The sequence below is a fragment of the Armigeres subalbatus genome, chromosome 2, assembly GCF_024139115.2.
Source record: "Armigeres subalbatus isolate Guangzhou_Male chromosome 2, GZ_Asu_2, whole genome shotgun sequence".
NCBI lineage: Eukaryota > Metazoa > Arthropoda > Insecta > Diptera > Culicidae > Armigeres > Armigeres subalbatus.
In genome coordinates, this window is record NC_085140.1 from 256,413,939 (window position 1) to 256,426,566 (window position 12,628).

The 12,628-nt window shown below is 43.5% G+C and overlaps 1 protein-coding gene across 2 annotated transcripts in view; it reads left to right on the top strand.

The window, feature by feature from the left end:
• Positions 1-12,628, top strand: part of LOC134216207 (uncharacterized) — a 579,247-nt gene that overhangs the window by 239,956 nt on the left and 326,663 nt on the right. Inside the window, exon 2 of one of the 2 annotated variants that reach the window (XR_009980552.1) lies at positions 1,470-1,646. The exons of the other annotated variant lie outside the window; for it this stretch is intronic. The gene's annotated coding sequence lies outside the window, so the exon portion shown is untranslated. Of the gene's footprint in view, positions 1-1,469; positions 1,647-12,628 lie in introns of those variants that run through there. 2 annotated transcript variants of the gene reach the window in all.

Sequence of the window (12,628 nt, forward strand, 5' to 3'; positions counted from 1 at the left end):
GTCCAAGTGGATATCTAGAAGATATCCGGAAGAGTACTGTTGTAGACGGGAGTGTCTTGGGCCATCGAGCCTGGGTGATCTCTAGATCTGTAAATAGGGCTGACATAAGGAGCTGAATTGGATTTGTTGACATGCATGTAGTGGTAGTACTTATTACTCGGGTTGGAGTGCCCTAGAAGCCTAGGACGCTAGATCTTTTGGGACTTATAATCCGAGGTGTTCCCAGGAAACCCGGGAAACGGCCGAACGGACTTATTTCCAGGGATAGAGGTCCCAGGGTGCCCTAAGCAGCGCATAATCATAGCATCCGTACCAACTTCTCGATGGTCATGGTTGATCAGCTTGCTGCTGTTTGGTGGCTTGTGTCCCCGGTCGTCCATCGGGGAAGAACCAAACGTCCCGATAATACCTAACTAGAATTTCTTGCTTCCCTTAGGAGAAACACAGCGTCTTGGAACCTTGCGCATGCTAGATTGCTTACGGGGGTTGTATCGTCTCTCGTCGTCGGGGGGTGTATCGTCGTCTATCTCTTGGTGCCGAGAGAAGCCGCTCTCTGGACACCTTTTGGTCCAAGGACTTTCTTTATCAAGTTCTGCCATCATCAACGCTTCGTTCGTCAGCTCGTCGGCCGCTGCTTTGGCTATCGGTGTTGGCAACCAAGACTTAGGAAATAGTAATTACTCATATGACCTCCTTCATCATATGTTCTCCTTCATGAAGGAATTGCCTTAATGCGAACAAACGCCCAACTTAAAAAAAAGGAATCTCATCCGCCATTGCCTCAATCCTGACAAAGGCCTGCTTTTAAAGAAGGGATTACATGCACCATTGCCATAATTGGGCAAACGTCTACTTCCAAAGAAAGAATCACATCTGCGTCTTTATCATATTATTATCAACCGGTGTTAAATACACCATTCCGGATTTTTTTTAGCCCCACTCAGTCAAAGAAATAATTTAGTGAACTGAAAAAAATAGCCAAATGGCACGCTCCCTTGTGGGCGTCATCCCATATATTTAGTTACTCTTTTTTGCAATTCTGGGCTCAATCAAAAGCTTGGTAGCAACTTTCTGAACGAAATAATGACGGATGTGTGTTTTACCGCATGTATATTTCAGCTGAATTCCTGTACAAATTTTAAATCAAATACACCATCTTTTGTAACAACTGATTCAGCTGAAATTTTAAAAATCTATTTCCCCCCCATCCGAAGGCATCGAAGATGAAGGGGTTCCATTTAAACGAGGATGGAGATAGGATATGCTTCGTAGAATATTTCAACTTTTTTTTCACAGACAATGCACACTTTTGTATCATGCGTCTCCATGCATAATCAGTAAAACTTTCAAAGTGCATATGAATAACTTGTTTTTTGTTTTCTATTTTTCAGGTAGGTATGGCTCAACAAACTGGAAAGCACCGACTTGAAGTAAAGTTAGTAAGTACGTTAAATTAAAATACGTTCTAGGGATCCGGTCACCCTCGCCCAGCAACCCTTATCATCAAACTTCTTCCATCTGTACGTACGGTAGGGATGCCTCCCTTCAGCAACTGACGGAGTAATCCAAACTTTGCCGTAGACAGCACATCCGTTCGTCAGTGTGCTGTCAACAAAAGAGTCCCCGCAGTGTCGGTTGCATCCCTCCGTAAGTAAAGTACAGACGAACGGGCCGGATGAAATGCATAAATATTTAGCTAAGCTCTCAACACTCTCGGGCAGCATTTGGAATTATTCCTGCTACTTATTCACTGGGACGCAGGGAAGGCGTTATCCCATCGTCTTTCTAAGTGAGTGAGATTTTTCACTTGCACGTTAAAGGGGACCTCCATCTCCAACCAAGAGTCCCTGAATCAGTGCAAAAAATGTCGTCCCACCCTTGCTGCTATAAGGAGCGCCTTTTTAGACGTCGTCGAGAAAAGCGTTTTTACTGAAATACTCCAAATCGGAATAACAATGTGCTAACGTCGCGTCATCCATTGGATGATCGCTCCTACTCCTTCTTCTGTCCTACTCCGCCGTCCCGACCGGTGCGTGTCTGGATGGATATTTGACACTGACTGGTTGGCAGACGTCGAGGAACATAAAGAAGATGCGACCTTTTTCCCGTTTTATTTCTTCATTCAGGAAGCCATACAAGTGGTTGAATGTCTCGCTGAATGCCGGAGTGGTATTATTTTGCATTCGAAAAATTGAGACAGAAATAAGGAAGGATGTTTAGCCGAGGAAGCATTCTTGGAAGGATCTTAAAAAGCATTCGAAAGAGCTTCCAAAATTATGTTTGCGGAATAACAGACTGTTCCACGGTTCCATTTCATCCTAAAAGTCCGATTGTTTTTTATGAGTTAGTATTCTTTGGTAAGGAAGTTGAGAATCTTTCTACCCGAAAAGATTCTTCGTAAACTCAACTCTTCAAATATGTCTCTTGTCCATAGAAAATTCCCGGATCAATATGTTTGTTTTCTGTTGATGGTCAATCACTTACGATGGTAAACGTCAGTCAATCGAAGTATTAAGCCAAAGTACTAAAGTAAGCATGACTTACTGTAATGATACAACTTCCTAATTACGTGCTAGGTTTATTGCTGAATCAAACTACGTAGTACGTACACATTTATATTCCAACGTAACATTCTGCATTTGTCTACAATTATGTAGCCATTTATAGCTGATTTATTATTCAATTCTAGACATCTTAGATCGTGAAAATATTTGTTAATTTTTTTTATGAGTCTTTAGTTAAGAATCATTGGAACTGCACAGCACAAAGGAATGTAATTCTTTATTGCGAATTCTTAACTGATGTCCTGTCATCTCAAATTTGTTCCAGTAAGAACTACTAAAATGAAATGCCAAATCTAATTTTCTTCGGAGGGCATTTTCCTTCGTTTGAGGAGATAACCTACGTAACCCCCTTCTTTTGTACAAAGGTGACCGCCCTGTCTTATCCTCAGATCCTGAACGACGACAGTTGGCAGTAGGAATCGCTCACTATTCCTGGAATGCAATGACAGCTTCTATCCCGAAGCTTAGGAAAACCGTCCCGTGAATGGAGACTGAGGATAATGGGTTTTCTCGAGAAATTAATGGCAACCAACGACCCTACTTGATTTCGGACAAGAGGAACCTGCCACCCTCGAGGAAACACTTGGTTTTCCCCCTTAATTTCGGGTGTGTACTGCAGAGAAATAGACACCAACACATGGAAAGCCGCTGGTGGCGATGGAAACCGAACGTTCCTCCCTGGGCGATCGGAAAGGGAGACGCTTTCCAGGAAAAGTTTTTGACAGCGAGAAAATTGAAAAGTTGAAAGGCATTAGACTTTTTTTCCAGCATGCATCCCTAAGGGATTGTGGGTGGGGGGCCGGGAGGATGACTTGCTCCATCATGCAACCGAGCGGCACGTTTACGGGGAGATAAATGCCTTGTCGTTTCTCTTAAGGAACATTAATTATACAATTGAGCAGCAGTGGAGCGACGGTATGCAGGCCTGCGGTGGGTTCTACAACTTTGCGGGATCCATTTGTTCTGTTCGAAAAGGAGCAGTATTGTAGCAATGGGGAAGAAAACTGAAACCCTTCGTGGCTGAGACAAAGAATCTGCAGCGGGTCGACCAAAGTTGGAGCATGAATTGGTGTAATGTTGTTTTGTCACGAAACGTGACACACTGTGGGTATGTTCATGAATTGTTTACTGGATAATAAATCGGGAGAACTTTCATCGCCCGATGCCCTATTTCTATCCCATATTAGGCTAGATGGGCTTTCCAAATTCTTATAGGCCAGTCCGTTCAGCTGAATCTTTTTAATTTTCATTGTTTCATTGATATAAAAGATATCCCTTTTTCTAGAATGCGCTCACATGCATTTTGGGTCCTGACTAGTTATAAGTTATAAAATTAATCTGGCATTGAAGCGAGATTGATTTTATAAGAGATTTGAGATATGTTCGAATCGACGTACAATCTGATATGATTCCATCGAATGTCCACGAAAATTTCCTTTGATTTTTTTTTTCGGTTTGCAGATTTCCTTCTATCTCAACCTTACTGATAACTACACAGATGTAAACAATACATTCTTAGCTTAGATTAGCTTGATTGACTGTACACAATGTAGTTGCTAGTCGCGATTAGCCGAGAAATAACAAATGTGCACTCATTCATTAATTTATTTAATTTGCATCTAAACAGATAACATTGAATCAACAATTTGACGCCACAATACACGGTTCGATGCGACATCTCTCCATCCTCGATTGCGGTCCGATCGGAAGCGAACACCATCTTTGCAGGGATGTTGTCCGTCATTCTTGCAACATGCCCTGCCCATAGTACCCTTCCGGCTTTAGTTACCTTCTGGCTGCTGAGTTCGCCATATGTGTATGTTTCCGCAGCTCTGGTAGATGGTATAACTACCTCTGAACGTTCGCACAATTGATCCTCACAGATCCTATACATCTCCGGTGGTGCAAAGGGCCGACTTGAAAGATCTCCATTCTGAGCGTTGTCCATCTATCGCTTTAACTTGATGCCCGGTTAGATTTCGGTCGGTCTTCGGCCGCCATGAGCCTCTGGGTGTGCCTCTGCTGGGATGTCCCGTTGGGTTCCACTCTAAGGCTTGTTTACAGATTTCGTTTCCGCCCCTACGTAGAGTGTGGCCGACCCAGCCCCACTTCCGATCCTGACAACCGGTGACAACTACGATGGAGCTCGTTGTTTGACATCCAGTTGTGAGGCCACCAGGCCCGAATTATATACCGCAGGCATCTGTTGATGAACACCTGTAGCCGTTGAGTGCCCTCTACTGATATGGTGTTTCGCAAGCACAGATTTCACGTTAGAGTTGAAAATTCGTATTTTGGTGCGTTTACTTATCTGCCTGTTTTCCAAGATATTTCTTAAACTCGCAAAGGCAGCCCTTGCTTTCTTGATCCGTGCGCCTATGTCGATCTTGGTACCGCCGTCTGACGCCATTTGGCTACCAAAATATTGGAAGTTTTCAACATTCTTCACTGGTTGCCCGGCTACTGTGAAACTGGAAGCGGTCACCGTGTTTACATCCAACGATTTGGCTTTGTTGACGTTGATGACTAAACCTGCCGAAGAGGAGCGTCGGCAAGGTCGTTGAGCTTACTCTGCATGCCAGAGCGCCGTTGAGCGAGGAGTGCAACGTCATCAGCCAATTCGAAGTCGTTTAGATGCTCCATGGTTATAGGCTGCCGTAACGGCTCGCGGTTTGGTTCACGGTCAATCTCACCTACCAGAATCTCGTCAATAACGATGAGGAACAGTAACGGTGATAGAATACTTCTCTGCCTCACACCAGCTACGACCCGGATAGGGTTGGACAAGACCCAATTGTGCAGCACTCTACACGAGAAGGCCTCGTACTGTGCCTCGATGAGGCCCATGTTTTTCTCAGGAACCTTCTTGCGTTTCAGGGCGCCCCACATATTCTCGTGATAGAGACGGTCGAAAACTTTTTTGTAGTCAATGAATACCAAGTAAAGGGACTCCTCGAATTCGTTGACCTGCTCCAGAATGATACGGAGCGTGACAATATGGTTCACACATGATCTTCCGGCACGGAATCCGGCCTGCTGCCGCCGGAGAGTCGCATTGATCTTCTCCTGAATCCAGGCTAGGATAACTTTGCTATGAACTTTGAGAACGGTACACAGCAACATAATGCCTCGCCAGTTATCGCATACAGTCAGGTCACCCTTTTTGGGCACCTTCACTAAGATACCTTGCATCCAGTCGACCGGGAAAGTTGCGGTGTCCCAGATATTACGAAATAAACGATGCAATAGTTGAGCGGATGTCATGGCGTCGGCTTTGAGCATCTCGGCTGATATGCGATCGACCCCTGGGGCTTTATTCGATTTCATGCTTTGGATGGCTGTTTGAATCTCTAGCAGTAATGGCAGCTTCGGTATTGACGCGTGTTATACGTCGGATCCTAGGCAGATCATGCCAAGGTGGCAGAGCTGGAATTTCCTCACACACTGTGCACAATGAGGAGATTTTAATACACACCACAGAGAGTGACGCTGATCCTCATCGTGTAACAAAGCCAACACGATGAGTGAGGATGAAGACGAAGAGTGAGAGAATTATTCTGGTGAGAGTTGGGCCAACACAAAGTTGTGCCACTTGGTGCAATATTCTTTAAAATTATATTGTTTTCCATTATGCTCGCAGAAATACTTTGAAACACAAACATATTTCGGCGGGGATTCAATGAAGTTTGGCGCTCCATGCTAAAAAGTATAACCTTAGCAATAGGCAATGGGCATAATGTTTCAATTTCATTACCTGAGATTACCTGACGGAAATTGTATTTAGAAATTGTCAGTAACACATTTTAAAGCGACAGGCAGGGCTGGCATACTCCTCAGAGTAGTTGAAATGTGCATGTCTTTTGCACTCCTCAAAAAGACCGGAGAGAGTGTGTTTCGATTATCGCTCTTTTTTTGTCTTCCTCAACGCAGTGAGGCCTCTTTGTGTTTTTACTCTGCAGCGAATGCATTTGTCAGACACGAAGAGCTGAGGATAAATGATGAAATAAACACACCGTGTTTCTCAATGAGTTTTGGTATAACGGTGAATCGAACAGAATGAAAGTAAACATGGCTAAAGTTTAGCGAAGCTGTTAATACTTTTCATGCGTAATAAGATGTTTTTGTTTTTGCTTGCCACACCTGTCGCTTTAAAATGTGTTACTGACACTTTCTAAATACAATTTCCGTCAGGTAATCTCAGGTAATGAAATTGAAACATTATGCCCAAAATACTCCTGCTCTGATAACGGGTTTTTGTAAGTTTACCGTCGAAATATTGGTTCACCCTTATTACTTGAACGTCACCTTAGGTCAACGACCTCTAACCGCTTTTATCTAAATTGCTTCTAGAATAATTGAGAAGCGTTTTCAAAATTTCACCGTTTGCTTTCCCGTGCCATTTCTTCAAATATCATATTTTGACTTTTTCTTCTTCTTCTTTGTGCAACCCTTATTTGCTAAGGTTATACTTTTTAGCATGGAGCGCCAAACTTCATTGAATCCCCGCCGAAATATGTTTGTGTTCCAAAGTATTTCTGCGAGCATAATTGAAAACAATATAATTTTAAAGAATATTGCACCAAGTGGCACAACTTTGTGTTGGCCCAACTCTCACCAGAATAATTTTCTCACTCTTCGTCTTCATCCTCACACGCTTAAAGTCATTCACACAATTTTGTGTTTCGTTCACACAAAACGGGCCTAACCTGGAACAACACATATTATGAGTAACTGCCATGTTACTCATTTTAGTGTAATTGACGGTGAACGATTCCCGATGAGTTCATTTCACACAGTGAGAGAGCGGTCGGAAAACGGACCTAACCTCAATTATATTTTTTCATGTAAATTGAAAATTATCGCAACATTTTTATACTATTTCAGAGGAGTCCCCATATGTTTCGATATGACCAAACTAAAGTGCGATGTTTATAGTGACACATTTTAATTGTTTTGCATCGAAACAAGAAGAAAATCCTCAGAAAAATTAATTTCCGTTGCGACGCATGCCGGACGCAACCGCCATCATGTATAGATCAAAATGGACTTGACAGTTCGAAGCAAAATTTCTTACACATATTAAAAGAATAAAAGACATTACACAGCGACTGTGCATGTCTTACACATAATTTTCACACAGATTGCTATTCTCTCGGGTCATCATCGTCATGTGTGAAAATTATTCATGCGATGTGTAATTTACTTTAAGCGTGCACTCATCGTGTTGGCTTTGTTACACGATGAGGATCAGCGTCACTCTCTGTGGTGTGTATTAAAATCTCCTCATTGTGCACAGTGTGTGAGGAAATGCCAGCTCTGGCGACAGGTGTAACAAGCAAAAACAAAAACATCTTATTATGCATGAAAAGTATTAACAGCTTCGCTAAACTTTAGCCATGTTTACTTTCATTCTGTTCAATTCACCGTTATACCAAAACTCATTGAGGAACATGGTGTGTTTATTTCATCATTTATCCTCAACTCTTCGTGTCTGACAAATGCATTCGCTGCAGAGTAAAAACACAAAGAGGTCTCACTGCGTTGAGGAAGAGAAAAAATGAGCGATAATCGAAACACACTCTCTCCGGTCTTTTTGAGGAGTACAAAAGACATGCACATTTCAACTACTCTGAGGAGTATGCCAGCCCTGCAAGGTGGTGATGGCCTGGTTGGCACTTGAAAAAGTTGTTCGATGTGTTCGAAGTGATCATTCGCGTCTTTTACAGGCATCGTTGCATTCATCTTCGCCCCGCTTAAGCGTCGTGAGATATCGTAGAGGAGGCAAATGTCCCCGGTTGCTGTCGCTCTCTCTCTCTTTCGTCGACCAGACAGTCTGCCCACGCTCGCTCGTCTTGTCAAATGAGCGTTTTACTTTCGTCTCAAGAGCCGAGTATCGTTGACGGGCTAAGACTTTGGCTCCTCTGGTTTTTGATCGCCATATCGCGGATTTGGCTTCTCTTCGCTCCTCTATTTTCCTCCAGGTCTCATCGGTGATCCATTATTTTCTCTGGGTGCGCAGTTCGCTCAGATTGTTCTCGCTGGTGACGATGAAGGCATTCTTGATGGCGGTCCATTAGTCTTCCACACTGCCACCTTCCGAAATATCTACAGCACGCGTCTCCATGGCAACTTCCAGTCCGCGTGCGTTGAACCGTCGTCCAACTCTTTCCTTCCGCTTATATCTCCGAGACCATGACGTCCCATAATGCGCTCATGGTTCGAGTTGTCGGATCCGATCTTCGCATTGAAGTCGCCCAAACAGATCTTGATATCACCCTTCGGAATTCTATCTACGACGGCATTGAGTTGACTGTAGAAGTTCTCTGTGTCTTGCAGATCGGCAGCATCGGTTGGCGCATAACATTGGATTATAGTAAAGTTTCGGACCCGTATTCTAAATCTGGCAACGATTATCCTTTCACTTATAGGTTCCCACTTTATAAGCGCAGAGTGTGCCTGGGCGCTTAGTAGGAAGCCAACTCCACGATGCCGAGAAGCGTGTTCATCTCGTAAATCAGAGTATAGCAGAACTTGTCCCGACTGCGTTCTGAGTTCTCCAAAGTTTGGCCAACAGACTTCACTCAGTCCCAGGATCTCAAGCTCCATGCGGCGTGCCTCATTGACAAGTTGTGCCAATTTACCCTGCTGGGCTAGGGTTAAAACGTTCCATGTTCATATTCGTTGTTTCGCGTCGTAGAGTCGTTGCCGTAAAATCAGTCCGTATTCTTTCATTATCGGATTCTCGAACAAATTGATGTTTCGGGAACAGAAGGTTGTTGGCCCAAGGTTCCGTATACACCGGGATGAGGCTGTCATCTTAGATATAACTTCCGAAGAATAGTATTTCATACTCAGCCGCTGGATGCCAGATTAGACGCTGTTGGAGCCTCACCTCCTTGGTGAACAGACGCTCGATCAGTCGGGTCAAATTTGTTTAAAGTCCCACCCAACACCAAGACTAGGCTAGTGCGTTTTGAGCGACACACGGTCGCTTTGATAGGGCCTGCTTTGGGACACATGCAGCTTTTTATAGAAGTTCAACAGAGCCCACTGTCGAACCCCACCACATCCAAGGCAGACCCCACAGGACGCGCCCTCTCACTCTAGCTGATGTCAGAAGGACAACAGTGTCCAGGTTACACTACCAGCCAAGTACGCAACCCTTAGCTGGCGATCGATTGTCATCGGAAGACCCGTGGAAGCGTGAGTATTGAAACTTGTGAGGACCAGAGTTATGTAAGGCGCTCCTTCCCGGGTGTCAACTCACCATTTCGTAGCCCAATTTATCCCTTCCAACAAACCTCCTGCAGCGACACGATGCCGGTCCTTGAGCACATCGGCGAATATACGTGTGCTCCCATCTCCCAGTTGAGAGATTTGCAGTTCCATGAACCGAGTTTCCAATTGCTATTGCCAGTCCTTTTTCGTCGCTGTGGTCTTCGCCGATTGTTCCGGTCCGTACTCTCGTGTTGATTATTATTCGTTACGTAAGTTTTTTTAGGCGCACGGATAAAGAAAGCAAGGGCTGCCTTTGCGAGTTTAAGAAATATCTGGAAAAACAGGCAGATAAGTGAACGCACCAAAATACGAATTTTCAACTCTAACGTGAAATCTGTGCTGTTATACGCTAGCGAAACATGGTGTGTATCAGTGGAAAACACTCAACGGCTGCAGGTGTTTATTAATAGATGCCTGCGGTATATAATTCGGGCCTGGTGGCCTCACAACTGGATCTCAAACAACGAGCTCCATCGTCGTTGTCACCAGAGGCCGATAGCAACAGAAATCCGGGATCGGAAGTGGGGCTGGGTCGGCCACACTCTACGTAGAGGCGGAAACGAAATCTGTAAACAAGCATTAGACTGGAACCCAGCGGGACATCGCAGCAGAGGCAGACCCAGAGGCTCATGGCGGCGAAGCCTCAATAAAGAAATAAAAGAAGTCGACCGAAATCTAACCTGGCAACAGGTTAAAGCGATAGCCGGGCAACGCTCAGGATGGAGATCTTTCTAATCGGCCCTTTGCACCACCGGAGGTGTACAGGATCCATAAGTAAGTAAAGTAAGTTAACGGGGAAGCGTCATTAATAGTATAATGAAAAAATAAATTTCCCCATACTAATTTGCATGCAAACTTGAAACCGCTTGTGCTAAATCAGTTTTAATCCAAATGAGCTCAAATTTTCAGAGGACACTCAGAACATGATAAAGAATCAGACGAGCGCTGTGGAGCAAAATCGATTTTTTGAACCACCCTGCTAAGCACAGTTGACTTGACAGATAAAGAAACCAAATAAAGAAACCATGGACATAGAATGATTTGGAGAACTTAGGATACCCGGTTTGAACATATCTTGATAGTAAATCATGCGCACCGCCTCTAAGGGCCTGTATGGACATCTTCTTTTTCTTCTTCTTCTTCTTTTGGACCATGAACATATCTAGATCGTAAATAATGCACATGACCTCTAAGGGCCTGTATGAGTTGCTATTTGTTTTGTATTGAGCCCAGTTGATATGGTTGATCAATAGGTTTGAACTCCCGAATAATTTGGAGAACTTAGAATATTCGGTTTGGACTTAATCAAATCATAAATCATATACATGGCCTCTGAGGGCATTTGTATGGGCACCATCGGTTACATTTGGTTTTGTATTGAGGATTTTTAACTAGGTTGACCAATTCGACTCTCGAATGATTTGGAGAACGTAGAACATCCGGTTTGGCCATATCTAGATCGTAAATAATGCACATAGCCGCTAAGGGCCTGTATGAGTTGCTATTGATTTTGTATTGAGCCCAGGTGACAAGGTAATTTTCCTTTGGCGTTTGGTGTGATTTGGCTGAACCCCGACCAATTGGTCTGATCTCACGAATGATTTGGAGAACTTAGAACATCCGGTTTGGGCATATCTAGATCTCAAATCACGCGCATGGCTTCTTAGGGCACTAGGATTGCTAGTGGTTTCGTACCAAGCATAATTGGCCTGGTAGACTGGCTCGAAATCCAGAATGGTTTGGAGAACCTAGAACATCTGTAGAAATATTGTTTGCATTCATGATTTGTCATCTTTGAAATAGTATTGGGTATATTTCTGAGAAATTGTTCATGCGTGATATTCGTCCATATTAAAGTGGCCAACTAACGATGCTTCCTCCGACGATTACAGGGTGTAGGTGTGGCTGATCAACAATTTGAGGTCAATCTGTGAATTTGATTGCGAAATGCCTGAGATATTGCTAAGTCAAATCCGGGTTAATATGACCCGAACACCAAACAGTGTGAATTTTTTGAGCACTGTAGGAATGTTAATGTGGTCAAAGTGGGCGCTTAACAAAAGCCATTTTTGTTAATGTTCTAGGTTTGAATCCCGTTGCGATCATTAATTTTTTTATAATTGCATACCAAAAATTTTCTCAAAAGCCCTGATTGATCAACCTAGCGGTGTTTGTTTCTTATACTGAATGAAATGCGTGAGATGTGTTTTTTTGTATATAAATCGTATATTGGCCATAACTTTTGATCCCATAGTCCGACCTGGCCAATTTCCAATGGAAACAATGGGACAGGATTCCCCGTCGAATGCAGCTTATTGTGAACAAATCGGATCAATATAAGTGCCTAAAGATGAGTGAGTTTTATTTTGCGCACATACATACACACACGCACTCACATACACACAGACATACATCATCTCAATTCTTCGAGCTGATTCGGTTGGTTTATAACACTATGGATCTCCGGACCTTCTATCAAAAAAGCGGGCTTGGTAGTCATAAGGCTACTGCTTCTGCCTCATACGCAGGAGGTCGTGGGTTCAATCCCAGGTCCGTCTCATTCTCCTACTTTGTATCTTTCTCTTTATTTATCATGTTCTAGCAATCGCTAGAACTGGAAATGGACTTTCATACCGTTTCCATTACTATTCCTATACCTTCAACTTGAGTATTCTATCAGTAATCTGCTAGAATTGTAAATGAACTATAGAGCTCGTTTCCTACATCCAATTAGAAAATCCATCAGTTACCTTCTCCTATCTATCACATTGGCAGCTCGTTAACCA